Source organism: Sminthopsis crassicaudata, chromosome 2 (assembly GCF_048593235.1).
Source record: "Sminthopsis crassicaudata isolate SCR6 chromosome 2, ASM4859323v1, whole genome shotgun sequence".
NCBI classification, from domain to species: domain Eukaryota; kingdom Metazoa; phylum Chordata; class Mammalia; order Dasyuromorphia; family Dasyuridae; genus Sminthopsis; species Sminthopsis crassicaudata.
The window spans coordinates 654,861,914-654,880,155 of NC_133618.1; the positions used below are offsets into that span (position 1 = coordinate 654,861,914).

The 18,242-nt window shown below is 34.0% G+C and overlaps 1 protein-coding gene across 4 annotated transcripts in view; it reads right to left on the reverse strand.

Moving 5' to 3' along the window:
- Positions 1-18,242, reverse strand: part of SAMD8 (sterile alpha motif domain containing 8) — a 43,080-nt gene that overhangs the window by 14,532 nt on the left and 10,306 nt on the right. Inside the window, exon 1 of one of the 4 annotated variants that reach the window (XM_074296756.1) lies at positions 15,193-15,251. The exons of the other annotated variants lie outside the window; for them this stretch is intronic. The gene's annotated coding sequence lies outside the window, so the exon portion shown is untranslated. Of the gene's footprint in view, positions 1-15,192; positions 15,252-18,242 lie in introns of those variants that run through there. 4 annotated transcript variants of the gene reach the window in all.

Below are 18,242 nucleotides of genomic sequence, written 5' to 3' on the forward strand. Positions count from 1 at the left end.
AACTTATACCTCTAAATCTTTGAGAAATGAAGCTTTTATTAGATATTTGCTGTTGTAAAATTCTTTCCACAGTATCCTACTTTCTCCTAACTTTGGCTACACTGACTGCAAAAACAAACAAAAACATCTTTTAACTTTAACATAATAAAAATGATTCAGTTTATATCCTGTAATATTCTCTTGTTTACTCTTCCCTTATTCATTGATCTGACAGGTAAAATATTATGTGTTCCCCTAATTTGCTTGTGGCATCACTGTTTTTTCTAAATCATTTAATCTACCCTACTACCCATGGATGAGTTAATCCCATTCACATTCACAGTTATGATTACTATTTCCCTCTATCCTTTTTCCCTGTTTATACGTCTCTCCTCCCTTTCCCTTTCTCCTTTCTCCTTGTTCCAACTCAAATGCTTCAGATTACTGCTTTCCAAAATCCACCCTCATATCAACTCCCTCTCCCCATTCCCTTCCCTTTCTCCTCCCTTCCTTGTAATTCAAGATAGATTTTTATACTCAAATGTGTGTGTATATTGTTCCCTCTGAGTCAATGATGAGAGGATGATTCAGGCACTGCCCACCAGCATATCCATATTCCCCTCCACTAAGCTTTTTTATGCCTCTTTTATCTGAGATAATTTACCTCATTCTACACCTCATCCTTCCCTTTTCCCCTCTTTCTCATCTCTTTAATTTTATTTTTTGGATATTGTTCCATCATAGTCAATTCACTCCCATGTCCTCCATGGATTGTTTATCCCCACCCTCCTGTTCATATAGGAATGGAAACAGCTTATTTAACCATACTGAATCCCTAATAATTTAACTTCTGTTTACCTTTTTTTATGCTTTTCTGCTTTGTCTTTTTTTTTTTTTTTTGCAAGGCAATTTTAGCCTTTGCCCAGGGTCACACAACTATTATATGTTAAATATCTGAGGACAAATTTGAACTCAGGGCCGGTGGCCCCTTTTTTAAGCTTTTCTTGAGTCTTAGATTTGAAAATCAAATTTTCTATTAAGTCCTGGTCTTTCATCAGGAATGCTCAAAAATTTTCTAATTCAATAAATTCAATAAATATGTCCTGAAAGATCATACTCAGTTTTGTTGGATAGGTAAGTGATTCTTGGTTTTAATCTTAACTCCTTTGCCCTCTGGAATATTATATTCCAAATTCTCCAATCCTTTAATGCAGATGCTGTTAAATCTTAGTTTATCCCGACTGTGGTTCCACAATATTTTAACTCTTTCTGGCTATTTGCATGCAAAGTTTTCTTTGATTTGGGGGTTCTGGAATTTGGCTATAATATATTCCTCAGGAGTTTTCATTTTGAGACCTCTTTCAACAGGTGATGGTGGATTCTTTTAATTTTATACCCTCTGAATATATTCTAGAATAAAGGCAGTTTTCCTTGATAACTTTTAAAAATAGCTTTTTATTTTCAAAATACATGCAAGCATTTTTTCAACATCCCCCTTGCAAAACCTTATGTCCAAATTTTCCTCCCTCCCTTCCCTCCCCTAGCCAGCAAACAATCCAATAGAGGTTTAAATACATGCAATTCTCCTAAACATATTTCCACATTTATGCTACACATGCTACACAAGAAAAATCTGATCAAAAAGGGAAAAATAAGAAAACAATCAAGGAAACAACAAAAAAAGGTGAAAATACTGTATTGTGATCCACATTCAGTCCTCGCTCTGTGTGCAATTGGTTCTCTCTCCATCACACTGATCATCACACAATCTTGTTGTTGTGTACCATGTTCTCCTGGATCTACTCACTCACCATCAGTTCACATATAAGTCTCTCCAGGCCTTTCTGAAATCATCCTGATGATCGTTTCTTATAGAACAATAATATTCCATAACATTCATATACCATAACTTATTCAGCCATTCTCCAACTAATGGGCATCCAGTTAGTTTCCAGTTCCTTGCCACTACAAAAAGGGCTGCCACAAACATTTTTGCATATGTGGGTCCTTTTCCCTTTTTTATGATCTCTTTGGGATACAGGTCCAGTAGAGACACTGCTGGATCAAAGGGATACAGAGGTTTGATAGTTATTTAGCAATCTTAGCCAATCTGAGAGATGTGAAGTAGCACACTCAGAATTATCTTAATTTGCATTTCTCTAATCAAAGTAATTTAGAGCATTTTTGCATATGGCTAGAAATGGCTTTAATTTTTTTTTTTTTTGTCTGAAAACAGTCTGTTCATATCCTTTGACCATCTTGATAATCTCTTGAAAGATTATATTTAGTTTTTTTCTTGATCAGGGCTTTCAGGTAGTACTAAAATTCTTAAACTCTTTCCCCTGGACCTATTTTTCAGATCAATTATTTTTCCAATGAGCTATTTCACATTTTCTTCTAGTTTTATATGCTTTTGAGTTTGCTTTCTTATTTCTTAATTTCTCATGGAATCATTAGTTTCCAAGTGCCCAATTCTAGTTTTAAAGTAGCAAATCTACTTTTAAAATATATATGTATATATATATATATATTTTAATGTATTTATTTAAAACTTAAATACAAAACAGAAAACAAATAAACAAACCCAGAGAGAGAGAGACGGGGGAAAAAACATTGTCATATGCCCACCAGAACATAAGGGAGGATTCAAAATATGTAGCAATAAACTTCCATTTCAAGGAAGCATATATAATAGAAAACATTGTATTCATAACTGCCCTTTTCTTTGTTTCTTTGGAGATTTTCTTTTGTTCTCTGCAATGACCTTTTTCTTTTTTTTCTCTTTTCCAGATCCCCCCCCCCATCCTCCTCAAAGCAGGCTACTCTTAAACATGGATAAATAATAATAAATATGGATTTATACACATATATAAACATATACATCTAAAACAATAGTAGTATTTCTCTCTTGATTGAATCTTTTTTTTTGATTGTCTGAAATCATTACTAGCAATTTTCTTTCCAATAAATTCTCCTCCTGATCATTGTTATTTTGTTTCTATATATTGTTTACTTCCTATTCCTGTTAACTCTTCTGTTTTAGTTCTACTCCTTAACTAATACTTAATCTTATTTTATCCTAACATTTACTGATTTTGGAGTGCTATACTTTTCTTGGTATTTATATACATATACATACATGTATATGTATATATATGTGCATATGTATGTGTGAGTGGGTAGCTATGTATTTCCCTCTTTATTATATAAATGAAGCACAAAAATCCATTGAAGAGAAGAACTTAAAAAGCAAATTTGGCCAAATAGAAAAACATGTACAACTTATAAAATAGAATTGGTCATTAGTATTTGGATAGTACAAAAGAAAGATTGGGGTAGAACTCATTATGAATTGATTCTAAAAAGCAAAACTATTGGAAAAGGTCAAATTTTTTTCTTATAAGAGCAAGAACTGAAACAGGAATTACATTGGGAAGGAGAGTTGGGAGTTTTGAAATCCTACTCACATAGGGAATGGGTTCACACTTTTTTTAAGGCTTTGCATGTAACAGTTTTGACTTTTTCTTCTTCTGAGTTTGTGTTTTGCTCTTCTGTCACCATAGTAACTTTCTATGATCTAGTTCTTTTTTGTTGTTTGCTCATTTTTTCAGCCTATTTCCTGACTTAACTTCAGGTTAAAGTTGGGCTCTGCTCCTGGGACAGAGGAGACACTGCCCCAAGTTTCAAGTTTTTCATACTGTTATTTTCAGAGTACTTCTTCCAAAGTAGTATGATTGAAGGAGAGATGTGGTCACTGCTTTCCAGGTCTGCATTTTGACTACAAGCATTCTTTTCTGCCCTGGAACTATGTTCAGGTTCCCTGCTCCTACTAGTGCTCCTACTTGCTCTTAGACTACAACCTGGAACTGTGTATGACCAATGCAAAAGAGTTGTTTCTAGTGCCAGCCAAGGCACTAATCTCCTCTTGACCAGTTGTCTGTCACAGCCCTATGGGCTGAGAGCTCTACAAGCTGCCATTGCCAATTCAGCTGCTCCCGAAGGCCTCCAGCTAACTTGCCAGGACATAGCCTATGCTGGACTGCATCTTTACTCTCATTTCAATGGAACAGACTTTTCCTGCTTGACCTTCTCAGTTGTCTTAGGCTGGAAAATTGTTCACCTTGTCCTTTTATTGTTTCAGTTGCTTCACAATTTGTTTTGAGGTTTTTGTTTTTCTTTTTAAACATTATTAGAGAGAAAATTGGGAGAGCTCAGGAGAGTCCCTGCCTTTACTCACCCATTTTGGCTCTACCCAACAACTATCTTTTTAGTGTATACATCCATAGCATAATTCCAATTCTTAGGGATAAAATTAAAAACTTCAACCAGTCTAGTGAAAAGTTAGTGAATAGTGTAATTAAGGATTTCGGACATACACTGAGATTTTGGGGGTGGAAAGACATACCTCATCCTCTTTTGATTAGGACATTACTATCTCATGGGTGCAGGTGGTAGGATTTCTTCATGGCAATACTTGTACTTATTTACATTTTTGTTCAGTAAGATTCAAAATATTATTTTAGTTTATAAGGCTTAATGGTTTCATCACAAACTTTTCTCTGTTCCAAGAGAACCATTTGTAATTCTCTATTTAGTTTTCAATATTTTCCAACCTGATATCTAAACCCTGCAATCTATTTTGTTGCTAAGGAAAGTGAAGGAACATACTAATAAACTAGCTTACTTAGCACACTGAGAAAGTCACATACAAATTTTGCCCTTCTCAAAACTTCTCTCCTCATGAACACTGACTTGGTTATTTCAGACTTAAGAATCAGAAGCACATGCTTCAATATAGTAGTATGTAGATATGTATATATAAAGATGCAATTTCATCTTTCATTTTTTCTCTTATTTAGCCATCTTCCTTCTAGTACAGAAAGAGCTTACCACCAATGTGTTACAAGTCACTCCCATCCTTTTGCAGCATTATTAATACAGTTCTCCAGGTTAGTTTGCCCGATTTTTTTCTTGCATTTTTGCCAAGTAACATTTACTCTTTTAAATACTTTTGTTCTGACTTGATTCACTATTTTTTCTTTCCACCAAAACACTGCTAACAAAAAACTTCAAGTGTTTCCTGATTGCTTAAAGCTATGACAAAGCACCCAGAAACCTCCTTTGAGCTTACTACTACTATTCCCTGAAAACATGACTCATCTTATAGTTGGCCATTATGATGTTTCAGGTGAGAACATGTCCTATAATTAGATCATTCAAAGATCTAAGGATTGCATTTTATGCCACAGAAGCAACCAGTTCACAAATAATAAGTACACAATTTCTCTTCCTCCTTTTATACCCTCCTCCCTTAACAATTTTTCCAAATTAGTTTATTTGGGTAGCATTCTTTGTATTTTTGTTAATGAACAGCTCATGAACAGAATAACATTATGTAGATTATATGATATAATAAATTATGTTAGAGATCCAGAAATGAAATAATTGATTTAGTATGCACCTAAGTGGTTTACATATTTGGGGAAATTTTTCTACATTTAATTTAGCAAGTATTTACTGGACTTACCCACGGACTCAGAATTGTACTGAGGGTACATGAACTCAAGAACTGAGGGTACAGAGGAGGTCCTGTAAAACTTATAAACCTAATGGGAAGAGAGATATGGAATGGCTGGAGAAGATTTCATAGAAGCAACATTGGAGTATATGTCTTCATTTTGACAGGAAATTGGCTGGATATAAATACTTAAAAGTACAAGTCTAAAAGTAAAGAGCAGTCAACCTTCAACTTTCTGTTTATAATATCTACTTTGAGGATCAGTGGTGGAAAATTCTTAAATACTGATTTCCCTAGTGGGCAACAAAAATGCTTCTGAGCAGCTTACCATAATATTAACTGCTTTGTACATAGGGAATGTTTATTTTGTTTTTCTAATAGTATTTAATTTTTCCAATTATATTTAAAGATAAGTTCTCAACATTCATTTTCATAAGATTCTGAGTTGTAAATTTTTTTCTCCTTTTCTCCCTTAATTCCCTTCCAAGATGGCAAGCAATCTGATACAGGTTGTTATATACATGCACAATCATTTTTTTTTTTAAATTTTTTTTTTTTTGCTGAGGCAATTAAAGTTAAGTGACTTCCCCAGGGTCACACAGCCAGAAAATGTTAAGTGTCTGAGGCCAAATTTGAACTCAGATCCTTCTGACTTCAAGGCTGGTGCTCTAAACACTGCACCACCTAGCTGTCCCCATGTACAATCATATTTAATCTATTTCCCCATACACACACACACACACACACACACACACACACACACACTTTTTTTTTTTGAGGCTGGGGTTAAGTGACTTGCCCAGGGTCACACAGCTAGGAAGTATTAAGTGTCTGAGACCACATTTGAACTCGGGTCCTCCTGAATTCAGGGCTGGTGCTCTATCTACTGCACCAGCTAGCTGCCCCCTAAATCTATTTCCATATTTATCATATTGTAAAAGAAAAATCAGAAAAGGGAAAAAAATACAAGAAAAAAAAAAGTGAAAATTGTATGCTTCAAATCACATTTAGTCTCCATGGTTCTTTCCCTCCGAATGCAGATGACACTTTTCATCCCAAGTCTATTGGAATTATCTTGGATCACTGTACTGCTAAAAAAAGCTGACTGTCACGGTTGATCATGATACAATCTTGCTACGACTGTATTCTCTTGGTTCTGCTTACTTTACTCAGCATCAGTTCATGTAAATGTTTCCAAGCTTTTCTGAAATCAGCGTGCTCATCATTTCTTATGGAATTACAATAGTATTTCATTACAATCACATAATACATTTTGTTTGGCCATTCCCCAACTGATGGGCATCCCCCCTCAATTTCCAATTCTTTGACACCAGAAAAAACTTCTATAAATATTTTTTTACAGACAGGTCCTTTTCCTTTTTGATTTTTAATCTCTTTTGGGGTACAGACCTACTAATGGTATTGAATATGCATAGTTATAAGCAGAGTTCCAAATTATTCTCCAGAATGGCTGGATCAGTTCACAATTCAACCAACAACACCACTAGTGTCCCAGTTTCCCATATCCCCTCCTACATTTATCATTATCTTATCTTTTTCACAGAGAATGTTTAAAACAATATAATTAGAAAAGTGGCACTTATGATAAATAGTACATTATTATATTTGTACAGCATTTTCACACACTTTATTCCTATTTGTTCTTCATTATTAATTCTATAAAATAAGCAAGAAGTTACTATCCTCATTTTACTCAAGATAAAACTGAGACTCAGAGATTGTGTTATTTGCCTAAGCACACAGAGATGAAAAGTGGCAATCCTAGGACTATAATCCAAACCTTCTAAAATTCCTAGTCCAGTTCTCTTTTCTATTACACCACAACTATTCCCTAAATGAATATGAATAAGTGTATGTGTGTTTATCTTTTAAAAATTTCTTAATTCATGTTAAACCCAAATAACATTTACTTGCAAGATTTTCCCCTTAATGTTCTTAGTATAAAACAAAGAAGAGGTATCTGGGTTCTTAATTAGGACTTTGGATCTCTGACCGAAAAGAGCTTATGATCTAATAATAGGGGAATATAATATATGTGTACAAGATATAATATAGAAATATGACAATGAAAATAGAAAGCTCTAGGCAAAAATATTTATAATAGCTTTCTCTCTCTCTTTTTTTTTTTTGAGGCTGGGGTTAAGTGACTTGTCCAGGGTCACACAGCTAGGAAGTGTTAAGTGTCTGAGACCAGATTTGAACTTGGGTCCTCCTGAATTCAGGGCTGGTGCTCTATCCACTGCACCACCTAGCTGCCCCCCCATAGTAGCTCTTTTTTATGGTGACCAAAAAAAAAAAAAAAAAAACTGAAAATGAAGGGAGTACCCATCAATTGAAGAATTACTGAACAAATAATATGTAATGGAATAATATTATGCTATAAGAAATAATGAAAGAAATAAATGGCCGCAGAGACTCCTGGGAAGATGCTGAGTAAACAGAGCAAAACAAGAACAATTTACAAAATGTTATCACTATAAAAACAACTTTGAAAAATTAAGGAACTTTGGCAATTACAATGGCTAATCTCAATTCTAGAGGATTTATCATGAATCCTGGTACCCACACCTCTTGAGAGAGAAGTAATGACTTGATTGAGTTGTGTATTTTTTGGCTATAATCAGAGAAGGAATTTGTTTTCCTTGATTATGCATATTTGATACAAGGCTTGGTTTTGTTTTGTTTTTTCCTCCAATAAGGGAAGAGTAAGAAGAGAGAGAATTTCAGATTTTTAAGTGAAAAAAATTAAATTTAAAATTACAAAGTTTAGGATGTAAAAAAGTCTGTTAAGGTTATCATAAATGTCAATAATTATCTGACTTTGTTTTAGTTAATTCCCCCGACACTATCTGGATAATCTTGGACAAATCAGTTATTTCCTTGAGTTTATTTCTTCATTTATAAAATGAAAGGTCTGGACTATGATGTCCTCTAAAGTATTTTCCCCTCCCACATTCCATCCAAACAAATTGGCCTTTTCTCTATTACTCCATGACACTTTTCTTTTTCTCCCTGTTTTTGTTCTGGCCAATCCCTCTAGTTGTAATGCATGCCTTCTTTACTTCCCCTGCCTCAGAATCTCTCTCTTCCTTTAAGATATAGCTCAGGTACCAAATTTTGCATAGAATCTTTCCTATCTTCTCTAACTGCTAGTGCCCTCCCTCTCAAATTTACCTCGCATTTAACTACTCTGAATATATTTGTACTTATTCAACTCTATGCAGTACATATTTAGATACCTATGGGTCTCATATTAGAATGTAAGAACTTCTGAATATGGATTTATTTGTACTTGACTCTAATACCTAACACAAGCCAACTGTCTGGAGTATAGTAGATGTTTAACAAATGATTTATAAATCTAGGGTCCTATGCCTGAGTGCAAGGCATATGCAAGGCCAATACACAGAGGAAAGTCATGTTATATTCTGAAATTGGAAGCAAAGGAAAAGGGCTGGACAGCAGCAGAGGTGGTGAGAAAAGACACTTCACAGAGAGATAGCATCAATCTTAGGAAGGTTAAAGGGAAGAATAAATGGTTAGAAGTCAATTTATAGTATTTAGGAGGTTTAGAAGAGCCCTGTAGGGAACGAGATTAGACTAGCAATAAGAGAAAAATAAAAAGTATCTCTTAATCGGTAAGAGCTAGAGGAGGTTAGATAGAAGGAACTTGAAGTAGACTCAGGAAAGTTTCATGCCTTTCTGCAGCAGCAGTACTACTAGGCAGCACAAGAATAGAATAGGACAAGGGTTAAGGACAGTACATTGCTGAAATGGCTGACTATAAAATTAAGTAGATTATCACAATGAAGGTGACCAGGAGCAGAGGGACACTGAAAAGGGTCAGGAGGAATTATTATACAGTTAAAAATCTTAGAGATGAAACTAGTTTTAGTAATAGTGATTTTAAGAGTAAAAAGGGTAGAGAAGAAAAGGCAAAAGGTAGAGATAAGTACTAGTTTGCTCTCCTTGTCATTCCAGTTAATGTCAAGAAACTAAGTATTCCTTTAATTTAATCTTTCATTTACTCCATCAAAGGCAATATAGCCCACTTAAGCCTTTGATAATTCCAATGATTATGCTTTCAAAAACAAAGAAATGTAAAAAGAACATTTTTCTTGTCAATAAAGGGGTAGGAATAGGTAAATGTTTCCAAGATTTAAAAAAAAAATTCTGTCCTACTAGTTTGACAAAGGGGTAGGAATAGGTAAATGTTTCCAAGATTTAAAAAAAAAAATTCTGTCCTACTAGTTTGACACAGAATGAAAGTGGAAATTATTTTAAAGATCCTTTAAATCATAACTAAACGATGAACTTAATCCATTGTTATTGCTTCTATGAGTTAAGTTATCAAGAGACACATGTTTTCATAAGTTAAGATTCAACAGAAAGTAAAAAAAAAAAAATGTTCCAGATGCTAAATATTCCTGTCCTGTAACAACTTGCAGCACACTTTTATACTACTTTTATTTTCTGCTGATTTTTAATGTGTAAAATAGGAACACCACCACCTGTCTTCTACTTAGTTATTTATAATGGCCATATAGCCTGGATTTTCCACTATAGTCAGGAAAACAGTGTATGTTCTAAAAAGTCTTTACCAAAGAATTTCCTTTGTTAGATCACATGTCCCAATTTTTGGTTTAGAAAAATATGACTGATATATAGGCATATTACACGGAATGCTTAGAACCAAATAGATTCCCCAGAGAATAAATGCCATATTACAAAAAAGGAACCTTATTAAATAGATTATTTGTAGAAAGCACAGTTGACATTCGTGTACAAATATGTATGAAACATTAATAGGTACTTCATGATATCATTAAAGAATGATTTTGGAACCAATTGTTATAATTATGACAACACGATATTGGTATTAGTAGCCATATTTCTCTCACTTGAGATTACTTAAAAATGTCTTTTTCCCCAAATTAGATGGCAACCAAAAACTAATAAGTATCAAAGGTCAATACTATTGTTAAGAAAAGAGAACAGTCAGCACCTAAACAGTCAGCTGTCAGCAGATAGTAGTGTATTCATAGTTCCAAGTACAAGAGAAAAGCACAAATAGATGATAACAACTCTTTTGTACTATGTGGAACACAGGATAATAGTTCTTTTTATGCTATTTCAACTAGAAATTTTTGATCAATTAAGATTCAATTTCTCAAAATGTCAGTTCTCTACTAATACAACTTTTTTCCTTTAAATTAATCCAATACAATTATGATTAACCAACCATCTAAATCTCTAAAAGCTAAAGAAATAAATTTTCAATTAGGTTATTTTCATGTTTGAAAAGAGGAAGAAATCTGATGAGCATAAAATTTTATATTATTAAAGCTTTGATTTTCTTTACTTATTTGTGTTAGAAACTATCCACAAAGAATTCTTATTCTATTCTAGAATACATATTTTATCTTGACTTCTGTGAATAATTCTGTTGTTTTTTATCCTATCAACAGAGAAATGATCCAAGCTTAATGAAAATATCAAAAGTAATCAGACTATACTTACAAGAAAGGTAGTAACTCTCAAGAAATCACCTCAGCCCTTCTTTTTTATATATATATATATATTTCTGGAGCTCTCTAGTATGCACCTTTTTCAACATTGGCACATTAGCCAAATGATACTTCATCTAGTCACTATCAGAAGTGACTTAGACCTGAATGACTAAGACAGGTAATACTATTTATGAGTCAAAAGTGACTCAGTATCCAGGGAGGGCTGAGATATAGTAATCTTTCAGAGACAAAATATTGATGATTTAAAGCCCACTTCTTATCATAGTATATAACTTTAGACAAATCCCCAAAACAAGTCTGTGAGTATGTGCAATGTTCTCCCCCCATACTCCCCAACTTCTGCAAAGAACAGAACCTATATTAGCTGTCTAAGGAAAGGGGGAAGAAGGGAGAAAAATTTGGAACCTAAGGTTTTGCAAGGATGAATGTTGAAAATTATCTTTTTGCATATATTTTGAAAAATAAAAAGCTATTATTTCTCTCAATTTCTCTCTTCTGCAAAGAACAGAATAATATATACATTGTATCATCTCCTCTTATGGCCATTTTAATCATGTCAGCAGTTACACTTTATTCATTCTTTAAAATGTTTATAGTTAACTTTCCCCTTCTTTATACTGAGCTGCTGTCTAGAGAACACAAGACTTGAAAAACTCCACAATTAGACATCCCAGGCCTGGTCCATACAGCTCTACGAGATGACTTGCCTAAGCAAGCTCCCTGCAAATGCTAAGGAGGGCACAACATTCTTGGAATCCTTAGGCGGTTCTCTGGGCCCTGCTTTTTTCACAGCGTCAGTTCATACACAAGCTCCCAGGCTGCTCTTCCTTTTAGGACTTCACTGCTGACTGCTTGCCCACATCATTTCTTGGGGGCAGAGTCCTAGGCTTCCCATCACAAAACTGCCTCATCCAAAACTTGTGCACACACAAATTGTAATTTCTGGTTTTGCTTTATGTGTTGCCTTCCTCTAGTGAAGGTAATTTACGCCCCTTAGGTAAAAGCACTATCTTACTTGCTTAAATCTGTATCCCAGGGCTCAGCTCAGTACCTGGGCACACAATGGTAAACATTTAATATGTGTTTATTATTTATCTCATTTATCTAGATAACAACAATAGTAGTTAACTTTTGTATAGCTCTTTAATGTTTTCAAAATGCTTTATCATTATCTCCTCTTATCTTTACAACAACTCTGGAAGGCAGTTGCTATTATTATCCTTATCTTACAAAAGAAACTGAGGCAGTTGGTAGAATGACTTGTCTTGGGTCACAAAGTTTATAAATAGTTGAGACTGGATTTGAACTCGAGTCTTTCCTAACGTCAACCAGGGTACCACCTTAGGTGCCTTGTTACATTCACATACCAATATTTGTTAGGCCACTCTATTCTACTTCTAATTCTTATTTATCATAAGGGCTGCTATAACTGTTTAATGTATAGGAGACCCTTGTTTATACCTTTAACTTCTGTGGATATGGCCATCAAAAGGATATTTGGGTATGAACATGCAAGACTTTTTTTTTTTACTGAAATTACAAACTGCTTTCTTGAATAAGGAATTTTTCCACAAGTAATTTATGTTCTTGGGTTTACAGTTTATTAAGTTCAATAGATGAATTGTTTCTTGTTTTTCCTTATCTGGCCTGTTTCTTAATTTATTTTTAAACTAGGACCAAGTAATTTTAACAGATTCCTGACTTTTCAAAAAATCACATTCTGGGTCAGTTTCAACTTTGATGGGATAATTATATTCTGTTAAAATTTCCTATAGCAAGTTAAACTGAATACAATTTTCTCCTTTCTTTCCTATTAAATCTAATATTGCTATACATTTTAACTCCACATTGAATTCTACCTTAAAACGCTACACATTTCTGTTTAGAACAATTACACATGTTTAAACCTATATTGGCTGTCTAAGGAAAGGGGGAAGGGAGAAAAATTTGGAACCTAAGGTTTTGCAAGGGTGAATGTTGAAAATTATCTTTTTGTATGTATTTTGAAAAATAAAAAGCTATTATTTCTCTAAATCAAGTACTTCTTAAGCAAAAAAAAATTCATTATACATTTAAACAAGAGGGACAAAGACACTGGTAGTTTTCTGATGAAGGCATACAGAAAGTATACATAAGGGATAAGAAGGGGATATAAAACTAAGAGCATATATAAAGTAAAAGCTAAAAAAAGATAATTGCGTAAGATATTATTCTGTCTAAATTGTAGAGAGAACAATCTAAATGTTGTTCTTTTGTTTAGTTTGATCAATTCTTTGATGAGTATTAAGTTGATAGTACTTTTACATGAAAAAGCTGTACAATTTACATTATTTTATCATAAAAATTAGAATTTGGATTTAGGCGAATAAAATACATATATAAGTATTCTGAACTAACCCAGCAAATCACCAACCAATGTCAAAACAATTGAGAGCACTCTCTTCTGCCAAAAATAATGTGGAAATAAATCACTCTTTCAATGATTTCTTGCTAAAACTCAATACCTAAAGTATGGTTTTTTTAAAAAATCTAACACAAAATCCAGACACATCAAACCATAAAATTTCATCCACAAATCATTACAGATAGTTCCAGATTTGTCTGCCTTTTTTACTATTGAAAAGTTACACAAAGCTGATTGACTCAATATAATACAGCATATGATTACACTTGGATTTGTGCTGGCAAGAACTTCTCCTGTAGAATTTTACCAGAAATATTTTTAATTCTCTTCAGAGCTCTTAACTTTCCAAATCAAGGATTCCTTAAGAACTATGAAAATCCAGTTATTCTATCATATTTATACAGTTCCCCCAAATGAAATGAGACTGGAGAGCTTAGAATTTTAAGTAGTATCCTACTAGGATTTAGTTTCTATTCTAGGTCTTCCTTTTTATAAGTAACTGACAAAATCCTGATCAATAATAATCTATCTTTCATAATATTTCTTTTTAACGAACACTTCTCACTTCCCCTCACACATAAAATCTTTCAAATACTGCAAGTATTTTACCCGAGGACATAGAAATAATTAAATTACTGTCAAGGATTGTTCACCAGAAGTAACTTGCAACTTCAAAGATATAAAAGGATATTCAAAGGATAAAAAGGAATCAAGTAAGTGGTTTTCAGAATTTCTGAAGGAGATACCTTAGTCACTTCAACAGACTGTTATTGTAGCCCAAGTTAACTAGGAAGACAATTTAATATCCTTATTTTTCAAAATAAAGAATGAAAAAGCATTCATTAAAAACCTATTATTATGTCAAGCACTATTGCTAAGGGCTGGGGACAAAAAAACAAAAAATAGTTCTTACTCCAAAGAGCTTATTTCTAATAAGAGATCACACAGGTGGCTAAGGAAGGGTACTTGGGTCCTTAAAATAACTGAGACTGGAGAATTAAGACAGAAATAACTCCACTTAAGGGTGGAATACAGCAGAGCTAATTAGATCTTAGTGCCAGTACTAGAGGGCTGGGTAAAGGATACATCAGGGTGGGTTATAAGACTGTTAAGAAGATGAGAGAACAAGGACTGAAGAAAGGGTGATTTCTTCCTAAAATAATGTTAGTATACCTGGAGAGGTAATTATTAATCAGGATAAGGAATGAGAGGTAAATTCATAACATTCAATAAAAGGGCACTGTCACTGGCTGTCCTTCAATGAATGGAATCCTCTCCAACCACATCTCTGCCTTGTGGCTTCCCTGGCTTCCTTCAAGTTCTAATTAAAATCTCACCTTCTAAAGCAAGTCTCTTCATATCCCCCTTAATTCTAGTGCTTTCTTTCTACAACTTATTTCCAATTTAACTTGTAGAAAGCTCATTTTTTCATAGTTGTTTGCATCTCCTTCAAACTGTGAAATCCTAAAGGACAAGGGATTGTGTTTAATCTTTATTTGTATCCCCAGCATTTAGCACAGTTCCTTGCACATAGTAGGCACTTAAATAATTATTAACTATTAACTCAAACCATTGGCGTCTACTAACACCAAAATATACCTAGAAAATGAAAAACTATTATTCCTGCTAGAACAAATTTGTTCATCTCTAAACTAAAGTTATCATTAATTCATATTTTGGGGATCAATGTTAGATCAATAAATAAATGAAAAGACAGTAAGAACACAGAAAATTCCTACCTGAAAAAGTCTAACCCCTGATTTTCAGCCTTCCTGACATTCCTGTAAAGTCACCAAACCCTCTGGTTGGATCTGGTCTGTTGCTCCTCCTTATCTTCCCCACTCAGCTAGGTGTGTCTGGCTCCTAGGTTCATTCCTGTCATTGTTGCTCATTTATGCCCCAACTACAGTAGGTAACTATGTCCAATGTTAAGCCAAACTCCTGGAAAGAAATTTAATTAAATCCTCTCCCTACAGTCCCTTTTTTCTTTCTATCAACAGGCAATAGTGCTCTTCAAAAATCCCCTTCTCTCACTGGGAATATGAACAGAGTGCCCATCACTGGCTAGTGCGAGTTGCTGGAATACAGATTTGCTGGAACTCTATCTTTCCAGAAATCAGCAGGAGTCAGGATCACTAAACGTCTTTATTCTAGATCTTTACCGTTGCCTCCAACCCCAGGTCACGAGTGCGAGTGAGCATGAGTTCCACCACCCAAATTTCTCCTACTCCTCCCACACAAGTCACTTCCCTCTCTTTGTCCCACCAATCAAGTCAGCACAGAACAGCTGGGGAGGGTCAACCTTCAAACAAGTTAATAGGGAACCGTCCAATTGGCAATTAGTCTCACGTGCTTCATTATCCAAGTGCATTGCTCAGTTCTAGCCCTTTACACAGATTGTTATCATACAGAGAATAAAGGGAACCAGGCACTGCAAATGGCATAGTAGCTTGAGTTGTAGAAGCTAGAAGATACTTTAGAAAGTTTCTAACACCTTCATTTTACATGAGAAAGATGGGGACCAGAGAAATTAGAAATAGTTTAAGTTTGGGAACAGGAACACCATTCTGAGAAGTCAGGGTATGATGAGCCTTTGAATCCTACTTCTAGCATCTACTTAGTGTGTAACTTCTTTCAACATGATAAAAAAACTTCATAAATATTAGTTGAATTTTGAAGACACAATCACTCAGAACTCAGAATTTTCTCAACTCTAAAGTTAGATAAAAAAATATTTGTTTTATCTATACCTCAGAGGATGGTTGTAATAAAGCCACTCTACAAATCTTAAGATGCAAAAGAAATGTGTTATTTTTGTATATTAATGTCACACAGACAAATCCAAATCTCCTGACCTAAGTCCACTATCTTTTATATACTATTCACCACAATGTCCATGCAAGTCTATTCACAATTACTACAATTAAATTACTTAAAATTTACTGAGAAAGCCAGTAAAATAAAGTAATTTTAGAGCTGAAGATTTTAAAAGATCAAATGGGTTTGCGAACTTGTTTAAAAAATTTTTATTATTGAAACAAATTGACTAGTTAACTAATCCCTAGTTAATAAAAAAATTCTTGAGAGGTTCTTTTTAAAAAAAAATATTACAAATATTAACCATTTAAGGTTCTTGCATAATCTTTCCAACAGGAACATAATATCTTTCAAAAGAAAGAAAATCTAAACAATATAAACTAAATAAATATCAATAATATTAAAGTAATTCTGATTTTTCCCACGTCCAATATTGTTTCTTGTACTTGGAGTGCCTTCTCTATTTACTCTCCTTCCAATCTGGACCACTTGAAATCCTTAAGGCTGTGATTTCATATGCAGAAAGCTACACATTAGTTATAAATAAAGTGAGCTTGAAAAGTGTTTTCTATAAGAAAGACTTAGCAAATTTTAGCCAGATTCTAATTTAAGAGGGGAAAAAACCCTATATTTTAAAGAGATAATATAGACAGATCATCCATCATCACAAAATAAAACAAAAGGTGGAATAAGAAGGGAAAAGGCATTTATTAAGCACCTACTAAGAGCCAGGAACTGTCTTAGGCAAATTACAATTATTACCTTATTATCAGCAAAGTGGTAACAAATTGGTAGCTGATAGCTCAAAGGCCAACTACCTTAGGACTATCAATTAGATAACATTTACTCAGCATCTATTCCTTGGCAAGGCCAAATAGGGATAGAAAAATAAGTAAGACTGGGTGCACCCTTATCCCTAGGACTTAGAAGTCATAAGGTTTGGGTTGAAGTCCTAGCTCTGCTATTTCCTATGACTCAATAAATCAACTCTTGAGTTTCAATTTCCTCCCAAATAAAAAAAAGAAAAATACTATCACTTGATAGGGTTATTGTAAAGGAAGTACTTAGTAAACCAATTAGTACCATATGTATTATAAGGAGAAAGACACAAAGATAATGCTGATTAAGTGTATTGGATTTTATAAGAAATGTAAAGTATTAGGATGGTTCCAAATAGAGATCACTTCCAACTAGGAATGGTTTGGGGATATCATGGAGGAGATAACACTGAAGCCTGCCCTTTAAATCTTCATTGCCATTTCAATTCACCATTTATTAAGTATTTATTATGAGAAAAGCCTCATGCTAGAATGGAGACACAACATTCAGCTAAGATATGTTTCCTATCTGCATGAAGTTTCACATCTTTAGTACTTCAAGAGGCCCAGACAGGAAGGAGAGGAAAATAGAGAAGGCATAAGAAATGATGTTGGAGGTGGGGAAAAATCTTGGATGGTTCAGGGACTTGATGAGTAATCTAGTTTTTCTGACGCCTAGGATATATTAGAAGTTGAAAAGGTTATGTTGAAACCAAGTTGCAGAGTGTACCAAAAGGCAGCCTAAGGAGTCTGAGTTTTATTTAATTGACAATGAGGAACCACTGAAGGTTTTTTGTCCAGAAAAATGGATGGCAGGAGAATTTGGGAAGATTACCTACCAGAGGGAAGACAATGGTTAGAAAGCTACTATGAAGTATCTCGATGATAGGTAAGAAAAGTCCAAAATAAGGTAAAGAAGAGGCCTGGACTATATTATTAGTCATTTTGGCTAATAATAACTAGCTAAGAGGTGAAGGAGGGGAAAAAAATCAAATAAGTTTGTGTCAAGTTGCAAAAGTGTTTAAAATGACAGCTAAGATACTAATAACTAAGATACAAATTCCCATTTTAGTTAATTAGACCAACCACATGAGAGAGCAAAATGATTCTTAGTACATCATTAGGCAGTCTTATAAGGCAGAGGACATAATTAC